Raw genomic sequence first — 20,385 nt, forward strand, 5'->3', positions numbered from 1 at the left:
GTCAGTCCATCATTTGAGAAGGAAGAGTCGTCTTGCCCAAAAATGGCAACCAGACACTACGTTTTGGAGACTACAACCTCGGTTTAAGGAGCCATTTGGCGCCAGCTTATACATCTGATTTTCTAACACTGCTAGCAGGTACATATCTGCATCCTCACAGATCGACAAGAGAGGGAATGAGATACACACATGCCCCCCCCATGTACCTGTGGGACCTCTGGAGCACTTCAGAGAAGGAAGGAGGGAGAAAACCGCTTGCACATTTGTAACAGAGAAGAGAGGAAGTAGGACTTGTTTTTGTTTTTCCTCAGAGTCATGTGGGAAAGCAGGCATACATCAACAATCATCCTGAATGAAGACCTATAAATTCATTCATTCAATCAATCAATCAATCAATCAATCAATCAGTGTGCCAAAGAACGGATTGGTCTCTGTTACGAAAGCAAACAAAGCTGTGTGGCCGGAGTGATGTTAAAAAGAAGCACCAACTGAAACATATACCATAACACTCACTTTTTTCCTCCTAGAAAGTAAGGGGAAATGTCTGTGCGTGTTATGGAGCGAATGCCTACGGGTGGCGGGGGGGGATCTGCTGCAGTCGTGAGCAGAGGATCCATGGTTCCCCTTCCTTCCCTCCTCCGTGGCTCGCTTTGAAACAGCAAAGCGGGAGAAGAGCCGCTGAGTGGGGAGGAGAGAGGGACAGAGAGCCTGCTTCTTTAAAGGAGCAAAGTGGGAGAGGAGAGGAGCCTTCTCCCCTTAAACCCTTCTTTTTCATTATTAGCAGCATCCTTCTCCACCCACCCCATGCATGTTCCTTGTCCCTTGAGTGCTTTTCCTTCCCTCCCCACTTAAAACGTGGTTACAAAGCACAGATCCACATGGATCCTCAGGATTTTTGCACTGGGTCACCCCAAATTCACCATCAGATCACATAGCATGTCCATGGCTACATCTTGCACCAAAAAAATCACGCATCCACTGTTGCCTGGGGCCGCAGTGGTGCAAAAACGTGGTTACAAAGCATGGATCCACATGGATCCTCAGGATTTTTGCATTGGGCTACTCCAAACTCACTGTCAGATCACATGTCAGTGGCCACAGCATGAACCACAAAAATCATATATCCACTGTTTCGTTTAGAATATTTTTTTTCTTGTTTTCCTCCTCTAAAAACTACGTGCGTGTTATGGTCGGGTGCGTGTTATAGAGCGAAAAATACGGTATATAGTTCCAGATTATCAATTTAGATTGCTTATTTGTGTTATCCCATTGGAAACCTTCTCTATGAGAAAAGCACAAATCTTTGAAACAAATACACAACGTATGAAAGGAAAACAACCGTCCACGGGCCCTGTCTCTGGGTCAAAAGGCTGCAGCCTTGACTGGAGGGGCTGGAAGATGCTTCCAGGCAGAGACTAGCCCTCATAGAACAAGCTCAGGAATGAAAGGTCACCTTCTATCCAAAACAAACACTTTAAACATTGTGATTGGCATGAAAGCCTCTCGTCCCAAGAGTCAACAATAGCCCTTGCGCAGAACCTTAATCCGGTCTTTTAACAGTCTGCCTGATGCTGACTAGCTTCGTGGCCAAGGCACTATTTTTAATCTACCTCCCGAACCGTCTTGGAAGAGGCCGTGGGCCGGCAAGGCCAGATTCGGAAGCCTCCTACTCTGTAAGCCAGAAAAAGATTACGTTATTAGAGAGGCAAAAATAAATGAGTTATCCTCACCTCCCCTTAGCTAGTAGTACTGCACGGAAGGCAGTTGCATTCCACAAAGGGATTTTTAATGCCATACGTGCAACGACACTGGAGCAGCAAAATGTTACAGAAATTGATGGATTTCGTGAAAGGGCATCCATTTACTTCATTTACACTTGCAATAAGATCACGTTATAGAAAATGCTGTATTTTGCAGCTCTGAAAACCCCTCCCCCCCCCCAACCCTCACCCTGCAGTTTTTGTTATTTTTGACCACGTGTTTATATCTTCCACCATGGAACCCAAGAAGTCTCCCAAGAAGTCTCCCAACCCATATCAGAGCTGCTTCTGCAAGGCAAGAGTATTATACAGTCTGCCCTCAGGCCCTATATCTTAAAAAAAGCAGGAACCTAAGTCTGCCGCCAACCCATTTAGGCGCTAGCAAGTCGAGACAAAATCCAGGGGGATCCAACCGTGCAAATCAAGCAATATTTGATCAGATCTACAGACCCTGATTTGCGGTGGGGATTCACCTAGGCCTGGCATTTTATTTTATTATATTTTTTAATATGTTTTATATTGATTTTCGTACATGGTAAAGATAATACATTCCAAATAAAATACAAAAGAAACAACAAATTACCAAATATGTATAAATCCTTAAATTCCTAAAGAAGACTTGTATTATTTAATTCACAATTTCTTAATTTCTCCATATGACTTCCAATCTCCTTATTGAGGGTTCATCCTCCCCCCTTTTTTATTATCACTGCTCCCATATTCCTTATCTCCATTTCTTTCTTTTATTTTATCTCATATATTCTTTATCTAATTTACAGATTACGGAGTTCAGTCAAGCATTCCAGGTTTCACTTGTGGACAATGTTTAATTGAATATTCTTTGTAAATTCCCCATTCTTTTTTTATACCTTTGGGTTGGCTGTCTCCTAATCGTCTCAGTCATTTTTGCTAATTCAAGATATTCAAGCAGTTTTATTTTATTTTTAAATGCCCCACTGCACTCTCAAAAATAATAATATTCGGAAGCACATGATGTGGTGATGGCCACCAGCTTAGGGCAATTTTTCCGAAAGGATTCTTTATTTTAACTTTAAAATATTTGCAGTTTTCTGACTGACAGCAGGTCAGGCTTCAAGAAAACTGGGACACAACAGACACAATATTCCGCTGGGTTTTTCCCGGCCCTTTCCTAGTGTTATGTACTGAGTTGAATAGGATCCAAATTGCAGCAGTCTGATTGGTCCTAGAACAATAGGATTCCGAATGCAGCAGTCTGATTGGTCTGCAGGAGCCACCCAGTCCAACTCCAGGTGGAAGTGAATCCGCAACATGATTGGCTTACAGGAGAATCCTGGAACTAGCCAATCACGTGGGGCCCATTGTGTAAATAATGTATATAAAGCAGACATTTCGGGGGAACTTCCATTCCTCACTACTATGAGCTGAATAAAGGGCATGAAATCCACACTCGACTCCGTCTATATTTCACCTGGCTTGCCTCAGAAGCCCAGAAGCCTCCCAAGGGCTGTAGGCCCAAAAAAGAGGCCTAGAAAAAAGGAGATCCAAGAAAAAGGGGGGGGGGACAAAAACCTGGTGCGGATGGCGGAAGGGAGCTGAAAGGGGATCCAGGAAACAAACACAAAGTGGGGGGGATGAAAATGGAGCTGGGGGGTTGTCTCTCCCCTGAGGTATCCCTCAAAAGTTGCCCCTCGGTGTATTCTTCTGAATATTAACTGCCTACCAGTGGTGAGATGGGTAGAGACAAACCCACATCAAGGATCCCAATTCTCCCCTACAGGAGAATCTTAAATAAATAACCATCGTTTATTTTTTAAATATTTACAGCCCACTTTTCTGACTGGCAGCAGGTCAGGTTTCAAGGCAGCTACACATAAAAGACTGGGGTGCCACAAACACTACATGCATAAATAGGTAAAGGTAAAGGGACCCCTGACCCTTAGGTCCAGTCGTGACCGAATCTGGGGGTTGCGGCGCTCATCTCGCTTTATTGGCCGAGGGAGCCGGCGTACAGCTTCCGGGTCTTGTGGCCAGCATGACTAAGCCGCTTCTGGCGAACCAGAGCAGCGCACGGAAATGCCGTTTACCTTCCCGCCGGAGCGGTACCTATTTATCTACTTGCACTTGACGTGCTTTCGAACTGCTAGGTGGGCAGGCGCTGGGACCGAACAACGGGAGCTCACCCCATCGCAGGGATTTGAACCGCCAACCTTCTGATCAGCAAGCCCTAGGCTCTGTGGTTTAGACCACAACACCCCCCACGTCACATACACACACACACACACACACACACATGGGAGCTGTGACTGCTGAAAGTATCAAGGGAACAATGAAGTAAAGTGCTCTCTCTCTCCCCCCCCCAGCTTTTAGGATATTACTGCTGTTGAAATTAGGATACAGCAAGTGATAGGAGCCTGTTGCCTTCGTATCGTGCTTGAGATTCCGTTCTTCAGGGACGTCTAGATAAAGCATTGGTCTGAATTAGGAATCCTCCTATTTTTCTAATATCCCAAATATGCAGCAACTGCCTCCATGGATGCTGCTTCCTCCACTGGACTGCATTCCCTGGGCTCACTTTGGAGTGATTTACTGTGCCTGACCCAGCCCTGTGTTGCATTTGAACAAACACCTGGCAATTACATTAACCGCACAGAAAGGCAGTTGTACAGTTTTACCAAGGCTAAAAGGCTAATCTCTCTAGTAGTTTGACCTGCTAGCAGGACCATTAGGCAAAGGAGCCTGCAAAGAAACACGTTTCAAATATATGAAAATGCAGTGTGGAGATCTACTGGGAACACAATTGAGGGTGTGTTAAAAGGAAAAACTATGAATGGAAGAAACTGTGCTTTGAATTCACCAAAGACATCAAAGTCTCAAGATAAACCAAACGGGAACGAAAAGAGACATTAAAAGCTAAATTGGAGCAAGTTCATAAAAAAACACTAGAAAAATCTTTCATTCCTGCTTATACTCAATGAGGGACCAAGAAACATAGTTGTTATACCAATTTTTTTATCTCAGCAGTCTTAGATGGGAAATCCCTACAGGAACAGGGATGCACGTTGCCCTCCAAAACACACGCAGAGACCTGGTACCAATAATCTCCCCCATCTTTGAGAGGTGACAGTCACACAATATATTCTGTGCTAAAGCACCCCAGTCCATTAATTCAAGATGGGTTCAGGAGCTACATTTCTACACAGGGGGGTTTGCTTCTAGGACTGGAAAGAACAACGGGATTCCTTTGCAGAGGCTCTCTTTGAGACAAAGGCACAGTGTCCCTATAAAAAAATTTGGCAAATCGCTAAAGCCAAATCAGCAGCAAATAACTCAACGTCAGTTTTCCTCGTTTTATAGCAGTGGGCTGTCAAATCCCTATGTTTATACATCTGTCTTCCTCCACAGCTGCTGGCTGACTCCTCGGCAAGTTACCCATTACGGGATGTGATATAACACTCACTAGGGCTTCACCATGCTATGTGCCAGCTCATCCCCAAAATCTGGCCTCAGCCTGCCTAGAGTCTCGCTTGCTCACCTGCTCTCCCTAGTTGTGCCATTGCCTTTTGACTGAACTGCACCAGAAACTCCCGAAAAGCTGAATAAAGGAAGCAGAGAAGTCCAAGAGGTGGGGGAGGTATTGGAAGGAGATCTGAAAGACATGAAAGTTGTAGTTCTCAAAGTGTGCGGCATGCCACACTAGTGTGGGCAGAGAGGGTGGCAAGTGGGGCAAGAAGATTCAAGGACCATCAAAGGAACATTTAAACATCTCATTAGGGTAGAAGGTCAAGAATTATGGAAGTTGTAGTCCTGTAACATCAGGAGAACCACAAGTTAGTCATCTTTGATTTAGAGCAGGCATAGGCAAATTCCACCCTCCAGGTGTTTTGGGACTACAACTCCCATCATCCCTATCTAACAGGACCAGTGGTCAGGGATGATGGGAATTGTAGTCCAAAACATCTGGAGGGTCAAGTTTGCCTATGCCTGATTTAGAGTCCCTGGATCAGCAAACTCTGCCTAAATGGAGAATACCTCCAGAGACAACATCTGCACATAGCTTGAGGAAAACTGATATACCAAGCTCCTTACGATGAGGGAAATGCCGGGGCAAAGAATTAATAATTCCCAAAGGTATCAATAGAAAATGATGCCAGTAACATGCCAAACATGGCGTGTTACTGACATCACCATTCTGTAGTTGGCTTCAACCCTGCAACCTCATTCTGTGGTGGGCCTCAGTAATATTCAGCCTTTCTAATGAGGCCCGGAGGGTAGAATATTTGAGAAACCTTGGTCTAAGAGACGTGGAGGAAGTCAGGTGACACCAGAGAGGAAAGGTAGCTTTAGTAGGAATTATGGTTTTGTGCCACCCCTAGCAGCATGTCTGCCAAAGCCTTCCACCGAAAGAGAAGATGCATCTAAGTTAGTATGCTGACCTTGTCTCATCCACAGCAAATGCACACACCTGATACTGAGGGAAAGAAGAAGCAGGAGTTGGCAAAGGAAGCTGCAGGGCACCAAACTGTTTCGTTCTTTCCAAATGGATATTCAAAGAGGGAATGAGGCCATGCAGTGAGACTATCCCCAAATTCTGAGAAATTAAAAGGGTAATTTGCCTAGTCCTAGGCAATGGGTGTCTTCACTGACTCCGACTCCAGACAAGACTTTGCAGCTTCAATTCCCAGCTGCTGCAATGGAAAAACTAAGGGGAAAGGAGATGCTTAATTCTTCCCTTTGCAAACACTTTCCCCCCTGAATTTCCCACAGGGTTACAGAACAGTGTTGAGAAGTAAGCACAGGTTTCCAACAGTGGCAGCGGAGACAGGGATGCTCTATAGCAGGGGTCTGCAACCTTTAAGACAAAAAGAGCCACTTGGACCTGTTTCCGAAGAAAAAACAAACTGGGAGCCACAAAACTCGTCATTATAAAAATAACTTTTTTGTCACTTTTTATTATTTCTTTGTTTGACCCCTCAGAATTAGTCCTCCTCATAGAAATAAACGTTAAATTAACAAGTTACCTTTTTTGTGTGTGTGTTCTTCACTTCCCTTCAAAACAGTGACCAGTGTACACGCCCCCTTTCAATGCAGTGACCAGCGTACATGCCCCTTACAATGTAGCAGGCGGGCGGGAAGGTGACGTCTGGACGGTGTGTGACTAACGCACGCACCACCCCCATGCGACGTCACAGCCAGTACAGCGCCCGCCACAGTGGGGAGTGTCGGGACGCACAATGCGCCTCCTCCCCTCGCTAGTATCCGCCCCGGAGCCACGGCAAAGGTGTAAAAGAGCCACATGCGGCTCCGGAGCCGCGGGTTGCAGACCCCTGCTCTATAGCGTGCACTTCGGCCCTCAAATACCGAAGAACAACATTTCACTTTTGCCAAGTACCTCAGAGAAGTTTGGACACGGTAACTCTGCAAGAAGAGTGAACTAAATTAATTAGAAAGTTGCACTTATTTCTCTGGGGAGGCGGGGGAAATGGGTAGAGATCTGACCCAACACAACTTTTTACTGTTGACTTTTGCACCCTTCAATAACCCTAACATTCAGCAAAACCAAAACACATTTGCCCATAAAACTAAAATCAGGCAGTTGCCACGCTGGCATGTTTAAATGCAAAGCTAGCACAGATGGAATTAATAGACACTACATTTTTATAAAAAAAAAAACACACACACACCCTGAAGTTAAGCTGTTGTTTCCACCAACCTCGCACAAATGTGTTTCTTTCTTTCTTTCTTTCTCTCTCTCTCTCTTTCTTCATTCATTATTGTTTTAAATGTAAAGAACAGAAAGCATTTGTTTTCCTCCCCCATCCCAACCGTCTTATGACTGGCAGCATTCGAAGGGAACGGAACAAAGGACGCCCCACACACCACAAGAAACAAAGCCCTTCTTACACAACAATTCAGCAAGACTGCTTCCTATAAGCAATCTCAGATGTACCGCCCTCTCTTTTTGAAAATGACAGAGGAGTGTAGAATTACATCCGGGCATACAATTAAAAAGGAGTTCCTGTACTTTTGAAGAGATTATTGTCCACACAGAACTAAACAGCAAGAGTCCCTTCTGTCTATATAGGTTCAACGTGTCCAGAGGAGGGCAACCAAAATGGTCAAAGTCCTGGAAACGATGCCTTATGAGGAACGGCTAAGGGAGCTGGGCATGTTTAGCCTGGAGAAGAGGAGGTTAAGGGGTGATATGATAGCCATGTTCAAATATATAAAAGGATGTCACATAGAGGAGGGAGAAAGGTTGTTTTCTGCTGCTCCAGAGAAGCGGACACGGAGCAATGGATCCAGACTACAAGAAAGAAGATTCCACCTAAACATTAGGAAGAACTTCCTGACAGTAAGAGCTGTTCGACAGTGGAATTTGCTGCCAAGGAGTGTGGTGGAGTCTCCTACTTTGGAGGTCTTTAAGCAGAGGCTTGGCAACCATATGTCAGGAGTGCTCTGATGGTGTTTCCTGCTTGGCAGGGGGTTGGACTCGATGGCCCTTGTGCTCTCTTCCAACTCTATGATTCTATGATTCTATGATTCTATGCCCCAGTGGCCAAGCATGGCTCTTTCAGTGCAGAGGGTTTTTGAGCACGCCAAAGTGTGCAAGGGCACCAGCACCTGTTGAATCGGCACCTTCCTCTTCTTATTCATGTGCAAAGGCCTCCGTGTGACCCCACATGGAACTGAAAACTACCAGTAAAGCTGAAAATGAAATCTCATTACCCTGGGTTTATGGTAACTCCAACAGGGATACATAAAAAAAGAGAAATGATCAGATTTCATGATAGGTCACAGCAATGAACTCATCTGATGATGAAAGCCACTTGTGAACAGGAGTCTTTTAGGCCCCAAATCTCACCTTCTTAACTTTGGGAGCACTGAAAAGAGATACAAGGGGAACCTTTGGGAAGGAAATCTCTATTACACGATCCTTAATTCAAGAAGATATGCCTCAAGATACAGAGGTTCTTGCCCACTCTTGGCCACAAGGACATCCTGTACGTGAGGAAATTGAACAGTCTGGTTTCTTTCCGGACTGAGATCCAGAATCAGATCAGTCTATAGCTGCTATAGGTAGATATCGCTGCTCAGGAATGATAACTCCAATTAACAGGCCTGCCCACCTTTACATCACCAAACAAGAGCATTTCATCCCACTGTGTGGCATTCGCAGCGCATTCCTGAGAAAAGACATACAGTGGTACCTTGCAAAACGAATGCCTTGCAAGACGAAAAACTCGCAAGACGAAAGAGTTTTTCGATTTTTGAGTTGCTTCGCACGACGAATTTCCCTATGGGCTTGCTTAGCAAGACGAAAACGTCTTGCAAGTTTGTTTCCTTTTTCTTAAAACCGCTTGAAGAGGTGCAGTTGCTACTTGACCGTGCTTCGCAAGACGAAAAATTCGCAAGACAAAAAATTCGCAAGACGAAAAAACTTGCAGAACGAATTAATTTCGTCTTGCGAGGCACCACTGTATTTTCAAATTGTTTGATATCATGGCCACGTTCACACATCACACTTCAACCAAACTATTGATTTAGCAGGAACATGTTGGCTGGTGAGGAGGAAATCACAGCCACTTTGCTCCTTCCTGGGCTGTTTAGTGTGGCCTGGCAGCTCAGCCAAGGTTTGGTTTCGCACAGGGCTGGAAAACCAGATGTTGCTGGACTCCCAACTCCCATCAGCCCCAGCCAGCCACTTCAGGGATGGGATTTGTGGTGCAGCAACATCTGGAGGGCCAAAGGCTCCTCAGAACTGGCTAAGAACTTCATCCAAACTCAGGAACGTGTAGGGCAGCCAATGTCCCTCCTCAAATGTGGATGATGGGGAACATAAGCAATGGCAAGGGCCAAATACAGCCCCGCTCTGCCACCCCACATGACTCTGCATAGTTCCATCCTTATTTCAGACATCGGGATACACCGGTATATCGTGATTATCACAGTGCTGAAAACCAGGTATCGCCCATCCCTCCCACACACCTTCTGCATCCCTCATCCAGGCAAACGAGAGACATTATCACGGTTCAAAGAGACATTCCAGGTAGGCAAGAGCACTTGAGGGTGGCATGAAGCTGTGCCAGGTGAAAAGTGTGGCCCGGGCAGAAGGTAAATGGCTTGAGGAAGGAGCTGGGCCTGGGGAAGAGGTTCACGGGCTGGACAGAGAGACTTCGGACCCTGGGGCTGAAGTTGCACACCCTTGTTTTACCCCTAATAACTTCCCCCAATTTCTGAAGTAGCCAACACTCATTACTCTTATTTGAGGAAATATAGGGTTGCAGGCTATGCAAAGATGCACACACACAACAACAAAGAAAGGAATTAAACATCACAGATAGAAGACTGATGAAAATGCCTCTATTCTGATGGTAGTTATTGCCGCTTTCCCACTAACAATGTTCTATTTACCATGACCAAACAGCAGCAGTTTAGCTTCTTCATTATTCTTAAAAGAGGACTGGAACCCTTATTTTTTGTAGAGAAGGTGGAAATGCTAGACCAGGCTTGTCTTTCCCCTTATTCTTTTCATTTCGCACTCTGAGTTGAACAGCAAGGTTTGGAAGCCGACCTTTTCTTGAAAATCCTGCACCAGCACAAAAGCAGACAAAATAGTCGTACTGGGAGCGCAGTTACAACTCGGAGGAGATTGACAGCTGGTCCTGTTCAGGACAGTTAACACAGCAGGGGCTTCTTATGTCAGGCAACAGAAGCCGCCTCTCTAGACAACACGCAGCAAAAGAATTCTCAATTACGCTAGAGTACTTTCAGCTTGCGGCTTCTGTAGTTTCAAGAGACGCTGCTGCTGATTTTGCCTGTAATACTAGACAACAATTTCCTCTGATTCACAAACATAAAGGGGCAGAGAGGTTCTAGCAAGATGTGCTGCTACCCCCAGAACTCTGCACACAGGTTTTTGGAAGGTTAGTTGTAGTTAAAAGATACTGAAGTTAGTGATCACTCCAACTCTGTTTAAATCAAAACAGGGAAAATTTGCTATTGGCTTCAGTTACTCTAGGAGCCCATCATTCATTAAAGTCATCAAAACTAAAATAATATATCTAACGATTATCCCATGGTGTGGATACACATCTTGTTTTCTACTTGGGAAGAACAGAACTAGGGTATTAACTTGGTAGAACAAACTTGCTACAGGAAACACCAATATTTTTCATAGCACCCAATTTGACCTGCAACAGAACCTTCTCCATTCCAGAGGTCAACAGTTAGAACAGAAATACTCTGATCTAAAATTGATAGTTACACTCCACTTCTAGTTTACAGAAATATATGAGGCGGTCAAACTGTTCCTGGGCTTGGCCACTTCAGACGGCAGGTGGACACTGTGTAATTGAATGCTATCCTATTAAAATAAAGCAAAACCCTATACAGAGAAAATAAAATCCAAGGAAGAAAAAAATCTAGCTGAAATTCTGATAGAATGCAGGAAGTTTTTCAAATGTGCCCAGGAGCAAATTTTTAGCACCTCACCTGCTGCTTGTGTGAAAACAAGGCCAGAGAAAGAAGGGAAGTCAACCATCTAGCGCTTTCCTAATGGGTAGAAACCAAGAGCACAGGGACCACAGTATTTAAAAGCACCAATATGCAGACATTTGAGAGTATAGTTGTATGTATGGTTGTATTGTTTAAAAACTAAACTGGTTTGGTCTGATCTCTGGATTCAGTTGTTGTCCACGTATGTAAATAATATACAGTAAATATGTTACCGATACCTGTTCTTCTACATACAACTACAATAATAAAAATACAATTAATAACAATAATTCAGAAAGCCTTATGCAATTAAGGCTAAAACTAGGGGAGACTTAATGGAGGAATTACTCAAACAATAATTAAAAGCATGTTGAAGCTTTCCAAGATGCATGCTTTCAAGAAAAGAGAGGGTAATAGGCCTGACAGTTGAGATTGAAGAGTTTTTCAGAGCTGCGTTGCCACAACTGAAAAGACCCTGTCTCTCATGCACACTCTCCAAGCCTCAAAGACTGCTCAAGAGATCCTTAATGCAACCTGGTTCCAGATTCACACCAGAACTTCAAACTTGGAAAAAACCAGGTGACCAAAGAAGCTGATTTAAGCCCCAAGTTATATGCCCTGATAGACAAGCGCCAGATAAAAGCCTCATCATTGCATTTTGGATCACCTAAAATTTCTGGGCTTTTTTGAAAAGCAGCGCAATGAAGACAACATTGCAAGAATTTAGTCTGGAGGTAACTACAGCATGGATATCTGAAAATATGTTCCCAAAGTTATTATACTTTGAGATGAGCATAAGATGTAAAAGAGCTAAATTGCAAGTTTTTGTTGAATTTTATTCACTGCAGTCCAATATGTTGGCAATTAATTTAATGTTTTAATGAGCTAGAATGGCTTAAGCAGGTGTTTAATAGAGATGCTTAGTCAGTTATTATTAAGTTCCTGATATTTTATAGACTGTAATGCTGGGAAAACGGCAGACTGCATACAGAAATTTACATTATCTCAATTTATCAGCAATCTCTGTAATTATTTTTCAAGTAAAGCAATATGAAATGAAGTGCCAAAAAGCTTATTAATCCAATTTCTTTCTCATGGGCATAAAAGGGTGTTTATAGCCTCTCCTCCTGCACACCCCATTATTTAAAATGGATGGTGCACAGTTTAAAAGACAGAAATTGACCTTTGCCCTTTGTACGCACAATTCATTAAAGACTTCCATAACACTTAGCATTTGTATATTGCTTTAGTGTTCAAACTGCTTCAGAGTCATTCTCTCGGTAACCCTTTCAACAATCCAGGAAGACAGGTCATTCTTATCCACATATTACAGACGGATGGCTAAGCAACAGCAACTTGCCCGAAGCTGCCTGCAGCCTTCATTAGGGCTGGTTTCCAACATCGTGATATGTCACCAGATAAACATTGTGATATATTGATATATCACGGTGTCTGAATTAAGGATGGAGCTATGTAGAGGCATTGGTCGGCTTCACGGTTTTCCCCACATTGTGATTTTTGCATAGCACACACATGATTCACAATATATTGCCAGGTCAAAAATTATGAAACCAGTATCATGATACGGACTTCAAATCAGTTTTGGAAGATATATTGATGTGTCGCCCAGTCCTGGCCTTCACAACCAAGGTGATACTTGAACCCAGGATTTTCTTACCTGCTACAATACACTGGATCTCTGTTGTTTTGTTGACTCAGAGAATTATAGGGATATGACAAGTCATGTACAGTGGTACCTTGGTTCTAGAACGTAATCCATTCCGGAAGTCGGCTCAAGTTCCAAAACGTTCGAAAACCAAGGCACGGCTTCTGATTGGCGCAGACACCCCAGAAACAATAGCCAACAGCCGCATCAGACATTCAGCTTCTGAAAAACATTCAAAAACCAGAACACTTCCGGGTTTTCAGTGTTTGGGAGCCAATTTGTTCGTCAACTAAGCCGTTCGAGAACCAAGGTTTCACTGTAGTTCAATCTCATAGCCCTTCAAAACCTGCATGTATTTCTTGTAAGCAGCTCCAGCAATTCTGCGCACTCCACTGCCATGTGCCCTGCACCACTACATGCATCTAGCAGCTCTAAAAATGGACTATGTGCTGCATTCTGTTTTGTTACTGCGCTTTCACATAAAACCATCTATGCGCTAACGTTCCCTATAAGGCCACTCTCACACACAAGCAACACTGGCTTGCTTTGGGGAGGTTGGGAGGTGGGGGAGCAAAACAATGATAAAACTGGGGCTACCATACTCTTCCGTCTATAAGATGCTTCCTTGTATAAGACATCCCCTCCCTCATTTTGGGGGACTAAATTTTAAGAAAATGAGGGGAGATGGCCCCAAGTTGTTGAGCCTCTCCCCCCACGCAGCTGCGGGCAAGAAACACCCTGGATCGTTTCCCGTGCGCAGCAACATCGGGTGAATTTGCGCTTCCTCCAGCCGTCCGGTTTGCAGGAATGCAACCTCCCCCGATGCCGCTATGCAGGGGAAACGAGATCGCTCCCCGCTTGCTGTGGCATCGGGGAAGGCGCGCTCCCGCCAACCGAATGGCTGGTGATGCGGCACTCCCCCCTCCCCCGCCATACTACTATCCATGCATTGGACGACCCGTTTTTTGACGTGATTTTTGAGTCAAAAAATCTCATCCAATACACAGAAAAATATGGTAATTTACATTAAGAAGAGTCCAGTTGGACCAGTCCAATCTAGTTATAGTGTGGTGTAGTGGTTAAGAGTGGTGGACTCGTAATCTGGTGAACCGGGTTCGCTTCCCCGCTCCTCCACCTGCAGCTGCTGGGTGACCTTGGGCCAGTCACACTTCTCTGAAGTCTCTCAGCCCCATTCACCCCACAGAGTGTTTGTTGTGGGGGGAGGAAGGGAAAGGAGAATGTTAGCCGCTTTGAGACTCCTTCAGGTAGTGATAAAGCGGGATATCAAATCCAAATTCTTCTTATAGAATCATAGACCTTGAGCCAGTCATAGCCTCTTAGCATACCTCAGAGGGTTGTTGTGCGGATTAATGGGGGGAGGATAACTATGTACTCATTGGGGGTGGGAAAGGTGGCACATATAAATGCAATAAATATGCTCTTCTGCTTACCCGCTTAAGGAAGCTGGAGGTGCCAGCCAGATGGCGATGTCAGTCATCAGCCTGGCACCCAGAGATCTCCATGTGGTCGCAGGTGGAGTCCAATCAAGTGCCCCAGGACCCTGTTGTGCAGTCCGTGTGCTAAGCTTGCAGCGTAGTTCTACTCTGACAACACAGACCTTCAGGTACCTAAACAGAGTCCCCATTGTGAAAAGCCATTGTGATGCTTGAAAGGCAGCTTGGCTCTGGAATCCTCGACAAAGTCCGCATGACTCAGCTCAAAGCGGAGGAAACGTTACGGAGCACGTCAGTAAGAACGATCTAGAGAAACCGCTTCAGTGTTTCCCAGGCAGACGCAGAATCTAACCAATTTCACCCGCCCCACCTTCCGCTAGCTGCTACCACAAGCCTACACAAGGAGGAACCCACTAACTGAAAACAAGCTTTCCAGGGGTTCAGTAAGCCTCTGGTTTCTCCTGCCTGTGGCTACAGAAGCCAGATTGGTCAATCACCTGAAAAGTCACAACACTTGGTTCTCTAAGCCTTTGGCTTAGTGGGTCCCCCGTCTTGCTTTCTGGTTTCCTTTTGGCTTCTTCCATCAAGAACGAACTACCCTTCCGCTTAATCTGCTTCATAGCCTGAAACACCTTGAAGCAAAATGATGGGTTTTCATGTTGGAAACATCGGAAGCTGACTTCGAAAACTCAAAACTGCGGCAGCAAAATTCACGCCAGGACTTTAGTGGCCATTAATACCTGCTGCCTCCCTGGGACACTGAAGTCCGCTCGTGTGCAACTTTCGGAGCTAGAGAAGGCAGCATTTCTCCTGTAACTATCACTCATTAAACAATACTTTGGGCCAATACTTAGAGCTGCTCATGTTTCATTCACGGCATAATCCTGCATGCCTTCAGATAGTAATACAACAAAAGCCACTGTCAGCAGCAAAGAGATAATGAGTGTTTTTGTCAAGACTACTGAAAAGCATCTTGTATTATGCAAACATTTCAGTAATAAGAAAAGAAGCCTGCATATCCCTACATAATATTGTTACTTCAGTAGCAAATGGTTCAAAATCTGCTTGCCGAACAGTATTAATTTCTCTTGAACATCATATTAAGCAGACTAATGCAGCTAGTGTTCAATGGCAGCCTGGGAAAATACTTAGAAGAGCCAAGATAATGCCTTATCAGCAATTTGGCTAAGAAAACCTCTTAGCAGTGGTTAACAATTGAGGAACAGGCTTCCCCACCAGAGCCGAATTCCTTCCCTCAATGCAGAGTTAAGTGGTTCATCATCAACACGTACAATATTATTGATATTTATTTGTAAAGAGTAAGATGAGAGATCCCCGCCCCTAGGGGCTTACAATCCAGAAATCAAAATAAGGGATAAAAAGGGAGAATAAGGTTAAAACACTTAGCTGCTTAACCAGCATCAGAGACAACAGCTTGCAAAAGACAATAGCACTAATTGTGACCCAGCTACACAGTTTTATCTCTTCACTTAACTACAATTCTCACATTTTTCTTCACTTTCCACTGCCAGTTAATTGTCCCTTATCCCTTTCTCGTTTCTCTAGTCAAGCTCTCTTCTCTGCCTCCTCAACTGCCCATTTAGCTGCAAGGTGCATAGGAAATATTCATGAATACCTGTGAAAAGTATTACACTGGAATTCAAAACCCATGTCAAGTTATGCCCTTAGATTATAAACCGCATTCCATTTTTATATTCAGTACAAGTCACCACATGTGTTACCGGGGGGGGGGGAGACACCCCCTGAAATGGTAGCAAGAGGAATATAAATTTTCAGATGCCTAAGAAAAAGGTTATCTTGACTTAAAGCAAGACGAGGGGCAAATTTTCTGCTGAATTGGACAGACACTACAATAAGCAATGAGTTAAGTTGCAGGGGAGTCAAAGGAAGAAATTTCTGCTTCTGGAAACATCAAGAAATGGACAGAATTAAAGTTAAGAAAACACAAGTGTCAGGGGCAGCTTGTCCCGGATTTGAGGACCGACCTAGTTCTATTTATCATGTTCTTATTCTGCCTTTCCTCCAAAGTCCTCAGGGCAGCCTATTCATTTTTTCTCCATTTTTATCTTCACAGGCACCCTGTGGGGCAGGTCACATGAAGAGACTGTGACTGTCTGAAACACGTTTTTCTGTTATTCCAGCTGCGGTAGTTCAGGGGTGGGGAATCTTGCACCCAGGGGCCAAATGTTGACCCATCGCTGTCATGCGGGCCCCTCCCTTAAAATTCCCCGTGTGAGAATGTGGCTCTCAGGACCAAAAATCCTGCCTCCCACCCCCTGCTCTGACGGAACATTTATTGCATTCGGAACCAATTCTGGGGGGACTTTTTGCGCACACAAAGCAGAGCCTCTCTTACGCCTCAATCCTATGCGCATGTACCTGGAAGCAAGACACAGTGGGCCTTGCATCTGAGTAAACGCACGTAGGGATGCACTGCTCACAACTGGCACCACGACTTTCCCACATTATGTACCTGCGGACCAAAAAATCTTGCTGGTGCATAAGGCAACTCCTCGCTGCGATGGGGAAGGCTTGAAAACCAGACAAGATCCAGAGTTCCAAAGAGTTCCTGCTAACTGAAAGCAAATGCGAAGGCTATGTACACATTACAGTGATGGCTAATAATAATAATAATTTATTATTTATACCCCAGCCACTCTGGGCAGCTTCCAACAAAACAGTAAAGTACAATAACCTATTAAACATTAAATGCTTCCCTAAACAGGGCTGCCTTCAGATGTCTTCTAAAAGTTTGGTAGTTGTTTTTCTCTTTGACATCTGGTGGGAGGGCATTCCACAGGGCAGGTGCCACTACCGAGAAGGCCCTCTGCCTGGTTCCCTGTAACTTGGCTTCTCGCAGCAAGCTTCTCGCAGCAAACTTGGCCCTCCAGCTGTTTTGGGACTACAACTCCCATCGTCCTTAGCTAACAGGACCAGTGGTCAGGGATGATGGGAGCTGTAGTCCCAAAACAGCTGGAGGGCCAAATTTGGCCACCAGTGCGATTAGTAGCTTTAAAAATGTAGCAAGTTCACCCCACCCCACCCGTGTTTCATCACTTTTTTACTTCTTCTTCTTGTTTGGTGATCACTCGTAGCCGAGTAAGATTGTCTTCCATAAGGGTTTTAACAATGAGTCCGTAAGTGACTGTGGAGGCCAATTCTGGACCCACACATCCTTCCACAGTGGGGACATTGGATCCCGGGCAGCAGTTGATCACGGTGTGGATTTGCCAAGCGTGCCTTCCTCTTAGCACATTTCTCCCTTGCGTTCCGAGTTCGACACCAGTGGTGACATCGTCACCAGATGGCATTACTATATTTGCTTCCCCGTGCTAAACTCCTATTCAATGAAGCAGTCGTCTGCGCATGAGGAAAAATGCACCAAGCAGCAGTATTTCTCAGGAAGCTGCAGGATACGTATAAATTTTGACAAGCCTCATGTGTACTTTGCTTCAAAAACCAGCAGCAGGAATGCATCGGATCTGGAGCAAATGGCAACGAAAACACAGCCGAAAGCTTCTCAACTCCTCCTCCCGTCAACCAGGCGAAGAAGAGGGCAGAGGAGACGGTATCACCGGATCAGGCTTTCCCAAACTTGGGTCTCCAGCTGTTTGGACTGCAACTCCCATCATCCCTAGCTAGCAGGACCAGTGGTCAGGGATGATGGGAGTTGTAGTCCAAAAACAGCTGGAGACCCAAGTTTGGAGAACCAGGCGCTAGACCAGGGTTTTGCATGGCTTGCAAATAGGATTGAGTAGGACTGGACAAAAGCAGTATAGAAAAACTTTCAACAGTAAGAAGAACGAAAAAGGGTGGTCAGTATCAGCCAGGGTCAACAAGACAGAAACAAAGTTTGCCGTGATTTCTTTAATTATTATAAGCAATATTTTATATGGTCACTTAAGTGAATGAAACACATTTCAAGCTGTATACTCAGAGTGCTGTTTTGGTTTTTTTAAAAAAAGGATTAAAAAGGTACTATGAAGTACCGCACCTTTTAACATTTGGAGAGAGAAAAGGCCCAGTACTGCATACTGTTGAGCAACCACAGAAAAAAGCCCTATATATTCAGATCTTCAAAGCAACTTGGTGATATGGGTCACTAATACTGCCCAGTGATTATTTTTTCAAAAAAGAATATCATATAAAGCATTCCAGAAGAACTAGAGCATGGGTAGGCAAACTAAGGCCCGGGGGCCGGATCAGGCCTAATCGCCTTCTAAATCTGGCCTGTGGACGGTCCGGGAATCAGCATGTTTTTCCATGAGTAGAACATGTCCTTTTATTTAAAATGCATCTCTGGGTTGTTTGTGGGGCATAAGAATTCGTTCATTTTTTTTTCCTTTCCAAAATATAGTCCGGCCCCCCACAAGGTCTGAGGGACAGTGGACCGGCCCCTGCTGAAAAAGTTTGCTGACCCCTGGACTAGAGGAAACAGTTCTCATTTCACAGTGAATTCATTATTTTAACACGTTCCTTGCTGTCCCTGTATATCAGAGCTTTCCAAACTCTGTGTCGTGACACATTTGTGTGTCGGCTGCAGTGTGTTGGGGCATCGCACAAACGCTCCCCGCATTCCCAGGGTTTGGAAAGGCGTTAGTTTAACCTCCGGTTTGCTAGTAAAACTGAATAACTGTATAGCAAAATGATGCAGAATTGAGTTACCACGTCATGAAATGATGCACGTCTAAAAAGTTTGTCAACAACGGGAAAAGTTTGGAAAGCTCTTCTGTAGATGAATAGGATTGAAAATGTTTCCAAAGCCCCCAGACAGAACATCATTCCCTCAAGAGGGCAATTTACAATTACAGTGGTACCTCGGGTTACATACACTTCAGGTTACAGACTCCGCTAACCCAGAAATAGCACCTCGGGTTAAGAACTTTGCTTCAGGATGAGAACAGAAATCGTGCAGCAGTGGTACAGCAGCAGCGGGAGGCCCCATTAGCTAAAGTGGTGCTTCAGGTTAAGAACAGTTTCGGGTTAAGAACGGACCTCCGGAACGAATTAAGTACTTAACCCGAGGTACCACTGTATTTCAAAAACAGCTTTGTCTCCACCCCTCCTTTTTCTTGCTCACTAGCTCTCTCAAATGAAGGCTTCCATTGTGGATCCAACACAAAATTACCTGGGAGTAAATCCCTTCAGACCCAATAGGGCTTACTTCTGCACCAATCAACAGCATCAGCCAAACAAGCTGCATGCACCAAATGAAGCAGAGGAGCACAGGAGATGTTCAGTTTTCACAACGCCTACACTTTGACTTCACCCCCAAAGTTGCACTCCTCCCTTGTCTCCCGAGACAGACGGATGCCAGCAAAATATTGCAGACCGATATCATAATTAACCTTGCAGGGGTGGGAAGATGAGAGGCTCCTAATTATCATTTGTGCTATTTGCTATTTAAAGATTTGAAACAAATGTGAGCTTGGATTTGATGGCGTAAGCATTTTGCAAATTTGGCTTTTCGTACCCAGGGACAAGGAAATGCAGTGTTAGAAACCTGAAATGGCATTTCTGCCTGTTGTTTCTTCCCTGTTTGTATCCTGAAAACCCATCTTATATCGATGGTCAGAGCAAATGCCAGAACCTCACACATCTTGTAGCAACTTGCTCCATGCTCCATGTCGCTGCTCTTCCTACTATCGGCCCTTGCAACCTCGTTTCTGACTTTCCCTTCCATGCCCTGTAGCCCCTTCGTCCTGCAACCGGCCAGCCCTGCTGCACTCCAGACTCCCACCCCCCAATTCTAACTTTATCTGCCTTGACTTCCTTCTTCTGCTCCATCCATCAGCTCAAGTGGTTAAAGTTGGCCACAATTCGAAGCGAATGCAAGCTGAACTCTATGTAACAGGAAGCATTGGGCAACTGTTTACTGTAGGTGTATGGGTTTGCCGGCAGGTTCACAGGCAGATCGAGGAGATCTGTGGCTGATCACCAAAGAGTTCTTACTCCCAATGGTGTAGCAACAACAGCAACTGCCCCCCCAACCCAACAACTAGGCTGC

The 20,385-nt window shown here is 44.8% G+C and overlaps 1 protein-coding gene across 3 annotated transcripts in view; it reads right to left on the reverse strand.

The window, feature by feature from the left end:
* The window catches only part of ELMO1 (engulfment and cell motility 1), a 335,641-nt gene that overhangs the window by 301,183 nt on the left and 14,073 nt on the right, over positions 1 to 20,385 (reverse strand). Inside the window, exon 1 of one of the 3 annotated variants that reach the window (XM_083468796.1) lies at positions 14,355 to 14,476. The exons of the other annotated variants lie outside the window; for them this stretch is intronic. The gene's annotated coding sequence lies outside the window, so the exon portion shown is untranslated. Of the gene's footprint in view, positions 1 to 14,354; positions 14,477 to 20,385 lie in introns of those variants that run through there. 3 annotated transcript variants of the gene reach the window in all.

This window comes from Podarcis liolepis (assembly GCF_965112155.1).
Source record: "Podarcis liolepis genome assembly, chromosome: 12".
Lineage (NCBI taxonomy): Eukaryota > Metazoa > Chordata > Lepidosauria > Squamata > Lacertidae > Podarcis > Podarcis liolepis.